At 38.0% G+C, this 18725-nt stretch overlaps 2 pseudogenes; both read left to right on the forward strand.

Moving 5' to 3' along the window:
* Positions 1 to 14600: 14600 nt before the first annotated feature.
* On the forward strand, positions 14601 to 16001 carry LOC138151300 (zinc finger CCCH domain-containing protein 15 pseudogene; annotated as a pseudogene).
* Positions 16002 to 17104: 1103 nt separating this feature from the next.
* LOC138151301 (zinc finger CCCH domain-containing protein 15 pseudogene) lies at positions 17105 to 18418 on the forward strand (annotated as a pseudogene).
* The last annotated feature ends 307 nt before the right edge of the window (positions 18419 to 18725 follow it).

Below are 18725 nucleotides of genomic sequence, written 5' to 3' on the forward strand. Positions count from 1 at the left end.
CTCTCTTTTTAACAAGATGGAAATGAGAAAGAAGGAAGCTCATCACCAGTGATTTGCTCTTGATATAATCACCTCTGTTATCCCAAACACAAGTTCTTGTGTCTTTTTTTCCTTTTTAATATTCCTATGTACAATATATAGTAGGTAAGAGCTTGTTTTGCTCATGCCTAATTTCTTCCTGAAAGGACAGCAAAGTGTTGCAGTGCAAAGAGTGTTAGGCCTGAAGTTAGGAAGACAGATCTTCCTGACTTCAAATATGGCCTCAGACACTTACTAGTTGTGTGATCCTGGGCAAGTCACTTACCATTGTTTACCTGGGTTCCTCATCCACAAAATGAGTTGGAAATGGAAATGGAAACTCATACCAGTATATTTGCCAGGAAACCTCAAATGGGGTCATGAAGAGTCAGACATGATTGAAATGATTGAATAACAACAAATTTCTCCCAAACTCTCCCCATTACCATTCCTTCTTATTTTCCTATTGAATTAAATTAATTTCTACATCAAATTATCTGTGTTGTCTGAGTTTTACCAGCCTTTGACCAACTCAGATAAAACTGAAGTCCAAGTGACATCTGTTCCCACCCCCTGTCCTCTTTGTTTTTCTTCTACTTGAGGACCCTGATTATATAAGAAAATAATTTTGTTCTTCCATCCTTCCTACATCTTTTTAAGGCCATGAAAATCTACCAAAACTACTCCCAGATCATGAGTATTATTTAATTCCTTCATCTTCTCACCCACCCCATTTATGTGAAATTGTAAGTCCTTCACCCTTCTCATTTCTTTCCTATTATCTTCCTTTACTCTTCTCTTTTCTTCCCATTTTCAAAACTACCAAGTCAAGGTATAATTCTCCTGATGTCTTTGGTCCTCTTCAAGAATGAAAACTAAACAACAAAAACAATGAAGACCCAAAGAGATGAACATCACTCTAAGGCCTTGTGCATCTTTTTTTGATCCCTCAGTGACAATTGAGGACAGTGTGATTCTAGACTTATAGTTATATCTTCTTCCTCATTACAATTTAAACCCTCAATCATCATTTAATACTTTCTAATACTTCATATATATTTATATTTCTAGGTTTGTCACAGACTGTTTTAAGCATAGCACATTTAAAAGATTCTACCCAGATCATTATTTTCCTGGAATGTTTTAAAGTCTTATATTCTGTTTTTTCCTTGTAGTATACTTAGTTTTTATAAGACAAGTTATTATTGGTTGTAAGATGATTTTTTTTTAAATTTTACCTTTGGCCATGTCATTTTTCTGAGAAAAGTTGCAGTATAACCCTGTGTCATTGTGATAGTATTGGCAATTAAAGATTCCCCTGTATTAGCTTGGTTTTCAAATTGATTGTGTTAAAACCCAGAGCTTGTTAATCCCACCTGTGGGATGGACTTGATGTAAAAAGAGAGTCCTGAACTGGGAGGAGCTGGTGACATAGATTTGGAGAGACAAGAGAGAGGCAGAAGAACTTTTTGGAAGCAGCACCTCGTAGAGGCTGAGAGAGAGACTGAGAGAATTGCTGTTTTGCCACTTTGAATCGCCCTGGACTTTTGAGACCTGCCCCCGGAGCTGCCAAGGACTGAGGAGACATGGCTGTTTTGCTGGTACTTTGTCTGTCTGTTTTGATGTTGTTTTACCAGATTTGTCCACTGGTGAAAGACAGTCCTGTTGAAGAAGTCCTGGAACCTGGCTGTTGGCTAAGAAGCCCTGAGACTGTCCTGCAGACAGAGAGTGAATGCTGTCCACTGGTGAAGGACAGTGCTGTTGTTGCAGGGGTCTGGGAACCTTTCTGTTGGTTCAGAAGCCCTGCAGAAGGATTTTCTTGTTGTGTGTTTACAGAAATCCTGGGAGAGGGTTTTGCTAATGTTTTCAGGGGTTCTAGGACTGTTCTACAGGCAGAGGATGAATTAATGAAGAGACTGGCAATGTATCTTGTGGCCTTGCTAAGCCTTGTCTCCCCAGGAACTAAGATTGCTGAGAACTTACCTCTGTGTCAAGATGAAGAAAAGACCTCCATTTGGGTATTAAGTGCTGTGCTTAAACTTGATGTAACTCTGGGGTAGATTCAATTGTGATCCAGGGGTGGGGAACTTTTGACCTTTTTGTGTTCTATGGTTGAGCAAATGAATGTACTTTACTTATGTTTGGAAACTAATCTCCATTTGAGAAGAGGGGCTTTGTGGTGGACTAAATGAAGGTACAGCCTAGGGGTAAAGTAGTATTTAGAACCAGGACTTTGTAATTGATTGAATGATTGGAAGGTCCTGGAGTGGGGTAGTACTTGGAGATTATTTAATCACACTTAGTAAATGCTGTATTTTGAATGATGTCATGTTTTGATCTTCTCTGTTCTTGGTTGGTCACTGAATAAAATGGAGAGCACCTATGCTGGTATTTTGAACCTTGGGAAGTTGCCTTTCCTTGGCATTACATTACAGTCATCCATTCTATTGTTCCTTTGTTCTTTCCAATTGCTTAGTGTATTTTTTTAACCTCCAAATTCTGGACATTGTTTATAAGATGCCTAGGTGTTGTCAGTATGGGTGTTCTTGTAGTAGGTGAACAGTATATTCTTTCTGTTTTGATTTTGCCATCTGCTTCTAACAGATCTGGTTGGTTTTATTTTAATTTTTTTAGAAACATTTCACCTGGAATTTTTGTAGGCTTATGGTTCCCAGGAAATTTGATGATATTACCTTAACCCAAGCAAATTGTTTTTTTGTAGTAAATACCTCGTGTATTCTAATTTTTTAGTCCTTTAGCGAGGTTGCGAATTTTCTGATGTAGCTTATATAGAGACTTTGGAGGTTCTTACTACAATTCTCACATTAAATGGTGATTCGAGTTCCCATACAATTTCTTCTTCATGGTTCTAGGGAAACCCCAGATAGCAGTGGAGTTATTCTAATGCAATAGACTTGTGACCACATTCCAGTGTGCATTCCCCCAACTTTAATAATTACTACTCCAATATCATTTGGTCTATTAATATAAATTAGCTTTTATAATTATATATTTACTGAAAAGATATAGTATGGATTATTATCATTTATTAATATTGTTTGAACCTACCTTTATGTAACTAGCAATTGCTGAAGCCTAGAATGTAACCGCCTCAGTAATTTTCCAGAAATTCTGGAGATGACTAGAAGGAATCTTGGGTTCCCTCAGATCTTGGATCCACCCAACACATTCTTGTTTTGGGTTCCCCTTGGGTTTTGGCTTTGCCCTAATTTTGTTGAATGTTTACATTTATTCATATCTATCTCAATCTACCTTGCTTTCAAGTTTTGTTTTGTTTTGTTTTCCTGGCAATACTTAACTGTATATTTGTGGTTTCTGTGCAAGCAAACTTATCTAAATCATATGTGATATAAGCTTTTTAGAGCCTAGAGGAGAAGAAGCCATACTTCCTTTTCCAGATTGCTTTCCTCTACCAAATGACCTAATAAATTTCTTTCTAAAAATATTTCAAAATTCAAAAAGATTCCTCAAAGTAGGGGCACACTCTATCAACTTCTTCCCTTGGAAAAATGGATTCAAAATGCTACAAAGCTGTTGTCCCAAAAATTCATCTCTGAATTCAGCATAACAAATTTTAAAAAATATCCTTATTGCTACAGGATATTGTGTTTCAGCTATAGAGTTGGTCTACTATTGGGCTAGATCCAAAAGGTACACTCCTTGGAGCTCTGTGCTTTTCACCTTGCTTGGAAGCCAGTAAACTCTGGGGTGGATTCAAGTTGCTGGACCTCTAGTGCTCTACAAACCTTTCAAAGTTCATGGAACCTTGCTCCAAGGGAAAGAAGACACAGATATGAGGAAAGGTCTACATGGAGGTAGTCTGGATGTAGGGCTGAAGGTTCAATGTCTCTCTCCCCAGTGAGGGGTCTATAGCATCCCACCCACTTCTCTCTCTAACAAAACCAGTAAGAGCAAACTATTTGACTTATTGGTGCCATTTATATCACCTTTTATTGGTATTCCATTCTGACTCAGTGGCCAATAAAAAAGTGTTCTTCTTCACAGAGGATAGGAAGAAATCAGAGAATGCCTATGAAAACTTGGAAATGGAGATCTACATGTCTCCATTCCATTTCATCATGAATTTTCAGAAGCAGGCTGACCAAATATGCATGCCCTCAGGATTTTGCCCCCATTGGCCATTCCCCTGTCATAGCCCTTATGTCTTAGAATCATTAAGTGCTATTGTCTTCATTCTGGTTTTCAGAGTGTCCACTATTTGTGTAAGGTTTTCCACCTCATGTTCTAAGTTATGTATTGTTCTTCCATTTTTCCTCAATTTTTTAGCATTTTTTTTGCTTAATTTCTCCCATTTCTTCTTTTCTTTGTGGGGGGGGGGATTCTAAATGGTTCATTTACTTAATTACCCCTGTCCTAGAACAGGGACCTGAAACTGGACCTCAGACCATGCCCTGCTCTTTGTCTAGAAATACCTGAAAAAAGGATCTTTTCACTTTTTTTCATTGTGTGTGTGCACTATTTTGTGCCCTTGAATAGAAATCAGATAAAGCACAACAAAGGGGCAATCAATAAGCATTTATTAAGTGCTTACTATATATGAATTGTATATGGCAATGAAAAAGAATGAAACTATCCTCACTTTCAGTAAGTTCAAGAGATAGAGCAGGGCATATAGTCTGGGCAATGATCATGGTAGGGAAGTAATTTAACTTCCCTGACGCTCATTTTCCTTTTCTAGAAAATGGGATAATTGTATTTCCAATATTTACATCGTAGTGGTGCAGTGGAAGAAACCTTGGATTTCTACTCAGAAAATCGGGATTTAATTTGTTGCCTCATTTCTCTCAGTCTATGCCCTCATCTGTAAATTTAGGGGGTTGGACTAGATGACTTCCAAGGCTAAATCTATGATGTTATGGGGAAAGGGAAGGGAAAGAAGGTTCCATAAAATGTAATAGACTAAATAAACATGCTCTACCACTAATATAAATACACAATTTTTAACATTCTTTATGATTCTAACATCTGTAATTCTCTTCTTTCACTCAAAAGAGACAACAGGCATTTACTTTAGAATTTGCTCAAATGGAATTCTTCCACATTTCTCACTTGGCCCCTAAGCCACTGTACATATTTTGTATTAAAAAACCCATTCTCTCTTTCTATTCATACACACAGAATAAATAAAAAGAATAAAATAGTTTTCAGTTTAAGAAAAAGAAGAAAGGGGAGGAAAAGCCCTTACAGTTCTATAGGCCTATAATTGTGCTATAATTTGAGACAAGGACACTCAATCTTTCCTGTAGCTTCAGTTCAGGTTGAATGCTTTCTGTCAAGATGTTAAGTTTGCTATTCCCTTGTGAAATACAACTAACAGTATTCAGGGCCTCAGTCCGTCATCCTCTCCTCCCACTTGGCCTCATTTACTAAGAGAATCTGGAAGAACCAACCATGGAGAAAGGGGAAACTCACAGTGGCAAAACCAACATGAAAGGAAGGTGTTCCCAGGCTTTTGGTTTATCAGACCTACATTTCATACTAGCTGAAACAAAACACAACGTGGTTGAGATTGGAGCTGCAGTTCCTACGCTGGCTTGCCTGTCCACAGGATACTGTTTGTTTTGTTTTCATTTGAAGCTATCAGTAGGTGTGGGTGATTTAGGTTAAATGCGTCTCCAGTGGTCAAATGCTTACTCAAAGGCCAGACCACAAGAATCAGGAGAATAGTTATTTACCATAACCATATACAAAACCACAGGCAGCAAGGATTCCCTCAAATACATCCGAGACATTGTATATCTCTTTATTAAAGCCTGTCAGTGTTTGTTATGCTGCTGCTGGCCTTTATATTACAAGTAAAACAGTTCGTGGAGCAAAGGAGAAGCAAGCACAAACCCAGAAACTCTCAGCCTAGCAGGTGATGAAACCTCCTCTCCTTTCCCTTTCATTTTTGAATTGTGGTTAATGACACTTCTTCATTTGTGATTGTGATTGTTGATTCTTCAGTGATGGATGGCTGGAAATTAATTTTAATTATTCATGAATAAAATATTTATCCTGCGTGACTTCTCCAGTCTCCTCTACGCTAATGAAAATAACATATATGGTGATAATCTATTACTATCAATCACTAGATTTTTGAGGTTTGTATTGCAGGAACTTAGAGGCTGAATGCTATTTGGAGTTTTCATGCAGAACGGTTGAGAAAACAATGCAGATATCAATCATTATGAAACAACCCAAATTTTTAAATTAGTAAACATTCAGTTTATAGTATAGGAAAATTTAACTTAAGGAATCTAGAATTACTGGTAGGGTCAGAATAGAATAGGTAAAGTAGGTGTTTAGTCACACCATATGATCTGTGGGTCACTGAATCCTGATCCCTCTCCCATGTGAAAGTACATTATTATAGATTATATTCAGCATCACTGTCTCTTCTCTTTAAAATGCAAGTTGCTTCAAAAAAGCAGTAGAGTATATATTCCAAACATACTCTGGTTGTTGTTGTTGTTTAGGACAAACTGTTCCCTCTCTGAGGAATACACAACCCCACTGGTCAAATTCCATCTGATCCTTCAAGGCCCAACTCAAACGCTGACTCTCATGAGGTCATCTTCCATCCTCTGGACTGCCATAAAAACATTTCTAGATTGTGTCTAGAATTACAGTAATTGATATGATTCGCTTTTCTTTCCCTACAAACTTATCTCTCTATTAAGTTCCAGGAAGGGAGTGGGACTGTATTATTCTCCCTTGTATCCTCCTCAGTTCTTAGTAGAGTTAGTGGGTTGTTAGATATCCCCTGGAACACTCTCCTTAGAAAACAATTCAAACAAACAATTTGTATGCTCCTTACTTAGAATCCAATATTTATACTTCTCACCGTATGCACAGTTGAAATTCACTGACTTCCACATTTATTTCAATCATTCTTTGAGGTCCTGAACATGCCCAAACTACTCTTCATCTTTCTTATGTGGAGACTGGTAGGAACTTGATATCACTGAGGGAAGGGAAGAGGAGATGGGACTAGCACCCAGGAAGCACAAAACTTGGTCAGTTAGCTAAGAGATACAGACATAGAGAAGACATTTTAATAGTCATGTTCTCTGTTATCCCATAGATGGATCAAGATTAATGTTTGAGACAAACCCAGTCCTCTAGAAATCTACACTTAGGCATCATACCTAAACATATCTCACTCACTTGAACAGAGACAAACTTCAACCCAACTTTCCCCATTTTCTCACACTCATTCTACTCTCTAGTCATTATTTCTATTGCACATTCATGTCCAATTCAACCTCAGCTTCTCACTCTCTCATTCATACCATTGTTTTCTACAACATAAAATAGCTGGCAATACAAATACCCAGAGATTGTATCTCTTAATATCATGCTAAGCAACAATTCTCAGTACTTCTTAAACAACAATGGGATTTGAAGACAGAATCTACAATGGTAGTCAACTCCTTTTCCCATTGCTTTCTTTCCAAATCCACTATCCCTAGAGTCACCCTATAATAGCAGTTACCCCTTCCACATCACAACTTTCCCTATAGGGCTTTCACTATATTACAGGTCAGCATAGGGAACTGAATGGGAATTTTTGAAAGTTTTGTGGAAGATGCTGATGATACAGAGCCTATGACCAAATACTTAATCCAAATTTTATAATAAGGTAAATACCCCATAAAAGAAAAAAGAAAATAAATTCTTCCTCCTTCTCTGGTACAAAGGGAGTACAAAGGGTGGGGGAGAGAGAATGCCTTCCTCCTGAACCCCTCCCCCATGTGGAATAGATGGTTGTATTGCATAGAAGGAACTAGCAAAGGAGCTATAAGCCCTGCTGCCATGCACACTGCAAATTACAATTGCTCTAGCGGAGTAGGTGTTATTGTCTGTTTCTTTTTCCTTTACCCCCTTATTGCTGGTAAATATTCACAACACCCCACTGCTCCTTCCTTCATGCTGCCTCATTTATCCTGGCTCGTTTCTAGCCACCTAAATGTCACAAATACTAGCTCTCTTCCTACCTCCTGGTCTCCCTGAGTAACCCTAATAGATTTAGAATCACACTCCTCTTTGAAGCAGTCTTTCCCACAGAGAGGGAGGGAATTTTCCTTCTATTGCCTCCTCTCAAATCTGCCAGAACCCAATCTTTAGAAGCAGAGTTTTCCACTGAGCAAGACTTAATAGGTGTTTATTGGATGGATGTATGATTGATTGATTTAATCACTGAAACACTTTAGTGTCAATTATTTAACAGATGCTAGTTGTACTCCTGACAAAATTTAGTGGAGGGGAGAGGGAAGGAGGGGGGAGAATTAAGGTAAAGTAGGATGGAAGATTGAAAAATAGGAAGGTGAGGGGCCTAATTGTAAACCTTTGCCTCCTCCAGACCCTATCAGTAGGATAAGTTCTCCTTAGCTTGATATCTTCTCTGGGTTGCTAATAAAAGGAAATCCCTGTAAAAACTTGTAGGGATAATTGAACATAAGGTCTTCCCTGTTTATTAATAGACTTATGTGATCACATGTGTTCCTTTTTCCCTTGGAACATGGGCTGTGTTCCCAAGTCTAAAGGTAAACAGGCATTTCAATTATGGATGTCTTGCTGCTTTGAACTTTGGCTCAGTTTACAAGTGTGACACATCCTGAGTCATATAGAGGCCACCAGGTGATTCAGGGAGGTTTATATTGCTTCAGGGCAGGAACTTTTCTAAGGGGAAGTTTAATTAGGGGAAAGTTTGCTTGTAGGAGACTTGCTTTCCAGAAGGCTTTCACACCTTTTGGCACTGGGTCTATTAGGAACTGAGTCATGTGGGTTGTGATGCCTTCTGGCTCTGAGTCTATTAGTTGAAAACTATATATACTAGGAGGTTGGTATTTTACTTTGGGGCTCACTGATGGGAAGAATGTTTCCTTGTGACTTGGTCAGAGAGTCTAGGTAAGTAATTGTTAAAGAGCACCCTCCCCCCCACTTTGTGAACCCAGATATTGATGCTCCCTGGTCTGGTGATTAGGTATCTATTATTCTGTTTAGACAATTAGAGCCCTGTCTATTGAATTCTTTCTTGGATACTTATTTCTCTCTACTTGTATGTCTTTCTCATTGTTTAATTAAACTAAGATTGTTGACCCCTTTGCAGCTGTCTTTCCTTTAGAAAAGCAAATCAAAGACCCCATGCTAGCAGCCCACCCTGTGTGCTGGAATGGTTGCTAATACACAACTGCTACTAGAGAAGAACAAAGTTCTAGGTTCCTGAGGCCCCCTGCTCTTCCAAAGCATACTGCTTAGGTCTTGTACTTTACAGTCAGAAGGACCTATATGAAGAAGGGAAGGGAGTAGTCAGGTGCAGTCCTAACAATAAACAAGTTTGGCAGCTTCCTCCATTAGCTTTCCTATTTGCATTGTGGTATTAAAATAAGCCTGTTTCCTTTCCCATCTCTGAAGCCATCTAGTTTCAAGGCCCTTCCAAGATCCAAACTAGGCAGCTCCTTCAGGGGAAGGGGAAGCAAAAATCTTAGGATCATAGATTTAGGGCTAGAAGATAACTTACAGGTCATCAAATTCAACTGCTTAATTTTACTGATGAGGAAACTGAGTCTCAGAGAAATTTAAGTGATTTGCCCAGAGTCACATAGTAACTAAGTACCTGAGGTGAGATTGGAACCCATCTTCTTAACTCCACCTCAAATGCTGTCCACTGCACCATGCTACCTGAAGCAATGTTGAAAACTCCTGAGCAGGTGTATATGCTGGGCAACAAAAAGGATTATTGGGTGTGAAGATGCAAAAAAGTAATTTGGTACAGAAGGCACCTCATTCTAAGACCCAGATGCCCTCATGAGTCATCAATAAATGCCCTTGTATGATTACATCCAATGGAAAGTTCTTTGGCTGTAGTCATGAAACCTGGATTCAAATTCTACCTTTACAGGTGGTATTTACAACCTGTAAAATATTGATTGAACAAGCTCACTTAACCTCTCTAGACCTCTGTAAAATGAAGTGGTTGGCCTAAATGATACTTAAGTTTTCTTGTAGCATTAAATTCTCTGAGTCTATGACCTGTAGAAATTCTAAGCATTCCACTTAAGTTTTATTACCCTAGTTGCTTAAGTGGGCAGCTAAGTGTTGAGAGTGGGTAAATTGCCAGGTCTGAAGTCAGGAAAACACTCCTTCCTGAGTTCAGATCTGGCCTCATATACTTACTGGCTGTGTGACCCTGGGCAAGTCACTTTACCCTTATTTCCTCAGTTTCCTCATTTACAAAATGAGCTGGAGAAGAAAATGGAAAGCTACTCCATTATCTTTACCAAGATTAACCAAAATGGGATAACAAAAAATCAGACACAACTAACCAAGAACTTGCTTAAGTATGAATAAAAGTCATTTCTTTGAAATATTTCAATAATTTAACACATTTCCTAATTAAAGAAAAAAGTTACATAAGTAAAAAGATAACAGTGATATAGTATGAGTTCACTTTTAAAATGAAGCTATTCAAAGAACTAGAAACAAAAGTGCTCATTGATTGAGGAATGGTTAAACAAACTGTGGTACGTGACTGGAATGGAATATTTCTGCTCCTTAAAAATGAATACATAGAATTAGAGAATAATGAAAGCTTACATAGACAGATACAGAGTAATGTCTGCAAAATCAGGGAAATAATGTACACAATAACTACAATAGTGGAAATAGAAACAACATAGCAAGTTAAAAAATGAAATGAAATGCTGTGAAATATGTTGAACAAATTTGTTACTGAAAAATGTGAGAAAATGGAATTCTATACCTTTGAAGAGGTGGAGAAACTCTGGGTGTGCATATTCTGTCAAAATCATTTTATTATTTAGTTTTGCTTATGTCTTTGTTTCTTATTATTTGTCACAAGGAACGACAGTGCAGGGGTGGGGAAACTGTGGCCTCAAGTCCACATGTGGCTTTCTAGGTCCTTGGGTGTAGCCTTTTGACTGGGTCCAAGTTTTACAGAGCAATCATTTTATTAAGGGGATTTGTTTTGTGAAGTTTGGATTCAGTCAAAGGGCCGCACTTGAGTACCTACAGGGCCACATGGCCTCGAGGCTGCAGATTCCCCACCTCTGATCTAGTGAATAGGGAAAGGGGAGTGGGGGAGTGATATAATAGGCAACAGGAGTACTATAAAAACAAAATATGTCAATAAATAATTTTTTAAATAAAATGGAACCTTTCTGAGTTTTGTCTGCCCATGCTAAGGAACTGAGGTAGTAAAGATAATGAGATACACGAATAGCCTTACTTAAGTGAATTTTCACTTGCAGTCATCAATAAAAAGATGCTAACAAGTAACACTTTTTTTTTTATTTTCACGTATAAGATGTATATTTATTTCCTCTGCACACAAGACCCACAACATTCATTGATGGAAAACTTAAACAAGAAGCAGTAACTTTTAACTGCTATTACACTCTCCTGGGAGGTTGATTCTTAAAACATCGAGACATGAAATGGTTTGTAGGACTGCTGAAAAGGCATTTTCTGTTGCTCTTCAGCTGGGCACTATCCAAACAATTCCCTCCAGGTTCATTTCTTCTGGCAAGCCAGGCCAGGCCTTGAGCTCATCTTCCTGTCAGGGGTCATTCTGACATGAGGGAATTGAATAAAGAAAGGCACAATAAATGGTTTAAAAGAAGAGTTTTCATCTATTTTCAGGTATATAAGAGCTAATGGGAAGAGGGGGAAAGAGGAAAGGGGAAGGGGAAAAGGAATGGAGAGAAAGAACTAAAAAGAGAGGAAGTGAATAAGAGATGGTAGCTTAGAGAAAAGAGCACTGGATTTGAATTAGTTTGCCTGCTGTCTGTTGTGCAACCTTCTTTAGATCACAACCTTACTGAGGCTTAATGTCCTTACCTATAAAAATAATTATTACTAATTTTCCTTAAAAGGTTATGCAAGGAAAAGTGAGTTTTTTTTAAAAAAAAATGTACATATGTGTTGCTCATTTTCTCCACCATTAGATTGTAAGCCCCTTGAGGACAGAAACTGTCATTTGAATTTTCTTGTATCCCTGGTGCTTAACACAATGCCTGGAAAATAGTAGTCATTTGATAAATGCTTATTGACTGACTTAAGTGCCACATAAAAAAGTCATTTATAAAGAACTAGGAGTTTTTTTTGTGTTGTTTTCTGTTTTGTTTTGTTTTCTGGCAGTTAGGTGGTACGGTAGATGAAGTGCTAGGCTTAAAATAAGGAAGACTCCTCTTCCTGGGCTCAAATCTGGCCTCAGACACTTACTACCTGTGTGAATCTGGGCAAATCACTTAATTGTGTTTTCCTCAGTTCCTCATCTGCAAATTGTGCTGGAGGAGAAAATGGCAGACCACTCCAGTCCAGTATCTTTATCAGAAAAACTCCCAAATGTGTCACAAAGAATTGGACCTGACTGAAACAACTGAACAACATTAAGAAAACTTTTCAAAGCATTATCCTTTGAAAAAAAACCTAAGAAACACATAGTTCCAATATTGTTATTATTTTCCCCAATTTACAGATGAGGAAGCAGAAGCTAAGGAGATAAAATGACTTCACTATGACTGTGGTCATACAGCTAGTTAAGTGCCCAAGCAAACATTCAACCTATGTCTCCTTACTCCAAGGTCACTGTGCTTCCTGCTACATCATGCTGTCTTTCCAGAAGCAGCAGCCTAGCATTTGAATAGTCCTGGAAAGGGATAATAAGGAATGTGATCACAAATATTCTTGAGTTATCACATGACAAACCTTCCTTTGTTTTGTGCCCAACCAATAGAAATAAATTATCTGTGCAAACTATCCTAGAGGGTAGCTACATTTGATGAAAGGATTTTTATTTTTACTTTTAGTGTCAAAGCTGAATACAACTAGTTGGTGATTATTTGTGCTAATGGACTTATATTGCCCATGTAAGAGAAAACCACAGATAATTCAGAGCCTAACAGTTTCCAATTTCCTTGGCTAATGGACAGTGCAGTGGAATTTCTTTCACCATCTCTCCTTTCCTTTGCCTGCCCTCCAATGGGGATATTAATGATTGGTGAGTGCAATAGCATGCAAGCAGGGGAAGAGGGCCCACAATATCAACAGCAGCAAGGTAGTGTGCCAGAGGGCTAAGCCATTCTATATATGCAAGAAGAATAGGTTTCAATTACTTTCCATTTACTTCCTAAGAAAATATGATATTGTCACCAAACTCTCATCACTTCATAAAAAGAAAGGAGGGAGACATTACTGAATTGAAGAACTGATGAGTTGAGGAATAAGATTTAATTGACACTATCTGAAGAATCAAAATGATGGAAATCTAAGTATGTTTATTCTCTCAAGAGAGCTTTCACCAGTGAGCTAAGAAGTTGGTTCATCTTAGTCTTTGGATGTCACTAGTTGGAGGCTAGACACAGGTTGCTGGGGTGAGACAGTTTCAAAGAGTGAAATGGAAGGTTCAGGCAGGAATCCTCCCTAGTCAGGAACTAATGCCCTCCCTCTGGAATGCTGCTTGTTACATGAACAGTGTCTTTATCACAATTGTACCTATCTCCCTGAACATGGATTAACTACTCAACTTAGGATACTTCAATAAATTCAAATAAGATAGGGTCTTCAGGAAGTTTACATTTAAAAAAATATATATTAACTTAGGATGTAAAGAAGGCACTGCATAAAATTTTAACAGCTTCAACCTGACCTATTTAAATGGATTGTCCAAGTTTTTAGAAGGAGTGGGGCAAGGAAGAGATATTGACTTTGATTGTCATAATCCCCTTAACCAATGTAAAGTACTTGCCAAAACAAGGAAGCCAAAACAGTACTGAAACTGATTTAGTCAGCAAACACTTACTTTTTACCAAACAGAAAGAGATGACTGACAAGGTTAGCACCAATTTCATGTACAAATTCATTTCTAAAACATTATGGAAGAATATGGAGGGTAATTATTAGTAGCAATAGCTCAATAAAACAAGAACAACAAAACAGTGCAGGTAAACAGAAATATATGAAAAGCTGAATAGAAATACAACAAAGCCACCTTGTCCCAAGCACTTTCACAGATAGGAGGACAATAATTATAAAGAAAATGAAGAAAATATTCCAGTGTTTCTACAATTTATTTGTTTTTATCAGATAGCAACATGGATCTAGAGCTGAAAAGGAATTCAAAGACCAACTAGTAGAGTCCCCTCATTTTAAAATATCTCCAGGATATCTAGTTTGAGATATCTAATAGACAATAACATTACAGAAATGAAACTCAGGGGACAGATGATTTAGATAGAGATATCCATGAATCATCTTCATGGACGTGATGGTTAAACTCCATGGGAACTGCTTACGCTAGTGGGAAACAAAAGAAGAGAAAAAGGCATGGATAGAAACATACGGAATACCCACAATTAGGGGGTATGATGTGGATAATGATAAAGAAAACTGGGGGGGGGTAGTCAGACAGAAAGGAAGAAACTTAGGTTTTGCAGACACTGCCACCAAGAGTCTTCGTCTTGGTTCTGTCTGCCAGATGCCGATCCCTGCCACTTATTCCTCTGCCATCACTCCCAGTGCAGGAATCTGTGGCCATGGCCAACCCCAATGTGTACTTCAACGTCGCTATTGATAATGGGCCCCTGGGCCAGATTACTTTAGAGCTCTTTGCAGACAAGTTTCCAAAGACAGCAGAAAACTTCTGTGCTCTGAGCACTGGAGAGAAGGGATTTAGTTACAAGGGATCCTGCTTCCACAGAATCATTCCTGGGTTCATGTGGCAGGATGGTGATTTCACATGCCATAATAGCACTGGTGGCAAGTCCATCTATAGGGAGAAATTTGCTGATGAGAACTTCACCCTGAAGCATACCGGTCCTGGCATCTTGTCCATAGCAAATGCTGGACCCAAAACAAATGTCTCCCACTTTTTCATCTTTACTGCTGAGACTTGGTTGGAAGGCAAGCATGTTGTCTTTGGCCAAGTGAAAGAAGGCATGAACATTGTGGAAGCCATGGAGCATTTGGGTTGGGGATGGCAAGACCAGCAAGAAGATCACTATTGCTGATGTGAACAACTCTCATAAGTTTTATTTGTTTTGTTTATGGTCAACCATCAAACCATTCCTCTGTAGCTGGAGAGAGCACCCCCAAACCCCATCTGCTCTTACACCATGTAATCCTTGTGCTCTCACTTGCTGCAAATTTCTATGGATTTCATTTCCTTTTTCCTTGCACAAGTTGGGCTAGACAATCGAATTAAGTTTATGATTATGAAATAAAAACTAAACTACACATTGAAGCAAACTTATTGTTCTTGGACTCACCTTCCAGGCTAGGTGGCAGTGGTAGTGGCGGCAGTGGACTTCTTCCCTTCCTCCCATTCCTCTCCAGTTGGATCTGAGAGGTGCAGTGCCCTGAGCCTGGGCCCTCTCTGGGAAGCCCCCCAAGAAACAGGCTCCAGCTGGGGGCAACAAGAAGGCAGAGCAGAAAAAGAAGGAGAAAATCATAGAGGACAAAACTTTTGGTTTGAAGAATAAGAAAGGGGCAAAGCAATAGAAGTTCATCATGTCTATGACTCATCAAGTTAAATTTGGTCAACAAAATCCATGACAGGATGAACAAAATGAAGGTGATAAAAAATTGAAGAAAGATGACAAGAAGAAAGAGCTTCAGGAGCTACACGAACTATTCAAACCACTAGTTGCTCAAAAATAAGTACCAAATCAGTAGTATATGCATTCTTCCAGCAAGGGCAATGTACTAAATGTACTAAAGGAGACAAATCTAAGTTCTCCCATGGATTATCTCTGGAAAGAAAATGTGAAAAATGAAGTGTTTATATAGATACAAGAGATGAAGAACTTGAAAAAGATACAATGGACAATTGGGATGAGAAAAAGCAGGAAGAAATGGTGAACAAGAAGCATGGTAAGGCAGAAAAGAAAAAAAAAACTCAAATAGTGTGCAAGTATTTTTTTTTCCAGAGACAATGATTGTTTCTTTTGTTTTGAAAATCACGTGACTTCTTTTACCCGTTGAAACAACTTTTTTCCATTATTTTCTTTTTTTTTAAATTCTTTAATTTATTAATTTGTTTTTTTTCCTTTTAGTTTACAGGATTCAATTCCACAATTCCTTGAATTTCACATTTTGTCCCCCTCCCTACCCTCCCTCCCCCCATGGAGGCTTATAGTCAAGTATAGGATCTGTAAATACTTTCACATTATACATTGGTCAGGTTATAAGGATGGATTGTACCAGCTGGAATGAAAAATGGTAAAGAGGACATAAAATCAAATAAGAGAACGAAAAAGATCAGGTATTTTGCTTCCACCTGGATATAAACTTAGTTCTTTCTAGTTCTTTCTCTGGATGCATGTTTTTCTCTCCATCATGCGTCTTTTGGGATTGACTTATATCACTGCATTGTTGAGAAGAGTCCAGTCTATCAAAGTTGGTCATCACACATACATTGTGTCTGTAATTGTGTACAAATTTCTCCTGGTTCTACTCTTCTCACTCAGCATCAGTTCTTTTAAGCCTCTCCAGGTAAATATGAAGACTGCCTGCTCCCCGTTTCTTATAGCACAATAGTATTCCATAACATGCATATACCACAACTTGTTCAGCCATTCCCCAATTGATGGGCACCCCCTTAATTTCCAATTCTTTGCCACAACAAAAAGAGCTGCTATAAACATTTTTGTACATATGGATCTTTCTCCCATTTCTATGATCTCTTTGGGATATAACCCTAGGAGTGGTATTGCTGGATCAAAGGGTATGAAAGTATTTATAGCCCTTTGGGCATAATTCCAGATTGCTCTCCAGAAAGGCTGGATCAGTTCACAACTCCACCAACAATGCATTAGTGTTCCAGTTTGCCCACATCCTCTCCAGCATTTGTCATTTTCCTGTTTTGTCATCTTAGCCAATCTGACTGGTGAGATGTGGTACCTCAGAGTTGTTTTGATTTGCATTTCTCTAATCAATAGTGAATTAGAGCATTTCTTCATGTGCCAAGTATTTTCCTGATGCTATTGAAAACAACAATTATGGCTGCTTTTGAGTTTGCCCTGAAGGTGGTGATAATTGTATGTACCGTCATGCTCTTCTTCCTGGTTTTGTATTAAAAAAAAAAAAAAAGAAAAAGAAAGAAAAAAAACAAGATGAAATTTCATTAGAAGATCCAATAGAAAGAGAGTATTCTGCTTTAGGACCAAATGTTACCAAAATCACTCTTGAGTCTTTTCTTGCATGGAAGAAAAAGGAAAAGACAAGAAAAGATTGATAAGCTTGAACAAGATAAGGAAAGAAGAAAAGCAGACTTTAAGGCAGGAAAAGCACTGGTGATAGGTGGCCATGAAGTATTTGAATTTCATCCTGACTGGTTGATGATGATGATGAAGAAGCAGATGATACCCGGTACACTCAAGGAACAGGTGGTGATGAGGTTGAAGATCTAATAAGAGTCGACATAGATTTGAGCCAGTATATTCCAAAGGATGTGAATGAGGCTGGTATTACTGTGGCCAGTCTTGAAAGATTCAGTACATATACTTCAGTAGAGAAGGATGAAAAATTGAGTGAAGCTTCAGGAGGTGGGGCAGAAAATGCAGAACAAAGTGATTTGGAAGAAAATAATGAAGAACAGGAAAATGGAGTTATTGGTGCTGTTCCTGTTGATGAAAACCTTTTTACTGGAGAGTATTTGGATGAACTAGAAGAAGAATTAAACACACGACCTAGAGGAATGACAACAAGCAAGTCAGATGAGAAAAATTGTCAGCTCAACATAAATTGAAATTGACTGCATTATTTTTTTCTCCTGTCTAGAATTCTTAAACAGGATGTTTTTGGTTTCTCACAATGATTTTGGGAGGGCACCTTTTCCTCCAACCGAAAAAAAGGAATATTCACCCTTATCACCTCTATTCTGACCTTGACTACACCTCATAGTAAGTTCAGTGTAAGTCGTGAGTAATCTGAAATATAGTGGTCATTATAGAAAATATTTTGTAAATAATTGAAGTAGGAAGTATAACTGCTTTTTTCCAACTTATGAGTTACATTAGTCATGTGTTATTACCAAGTACAACATACATACTGAAAATATCCCTTATTTAATCTGCATCTTTTTAATGAGTGATTTTATTTCCTTTGTATTTATATATATTAAAAGAAAGACTTCCCAAAATAAGAGCACTATACTTCATAAATAGACTACTTATGCAGATTCAGTGTTGGGTTTCTTTGGATAATTAATCAGATGGACATTAAAGATGCAGCTTCTTTAAGCCGACAGCATCATCTGGTATGCCCTCTGTAAACCGTTTTAAATTTTCCCTCTGCCTTTTTTGCCAATAAAGTTGTAAATAAAGACCATCAAACGTAAAAATTAAAAAAAAAACTTATTGTTCTCTTCCTTTTTCTTGTTTTGTTTCCTTTTTCCCATTGCGCATTCCATTGGTTATAATCCTTCTTTACAACCTGACTAATGTGAAGGTATTTGTAAATCCTATATTTGACTTCATGCTGCCATGGGGGTGGGGGAGGAGAGAGAGGGGGAGAAAATTTGAAACTTGAGGGATTGTGGAACTTAATGTTGTAAACTAAACTATATAAACAAATCATTTAAAAAAAGCTAAACTATAAAAAAGAAAGGGAGAGAGAGGAAGGAAGGAAGGAAGGAAGGAAGGAAGGAAGGAAGGAAGGAA

This window comes from Petaurus breviceps, unplaced genomic scaffold (assembly GCF_028583685.1).
Source record: "Petaurus breviceps papuanus isolate PSGF00001 unplaced genomic scaffold, PetGlider_PUasm1.0 90897, whole genome shotgun sequence".
NCBI lineage: Eukaryota > Metazoa > Chordata > Mammalia > Diprotodontia > Petauridae > Petaurus > Petaurus breviceps.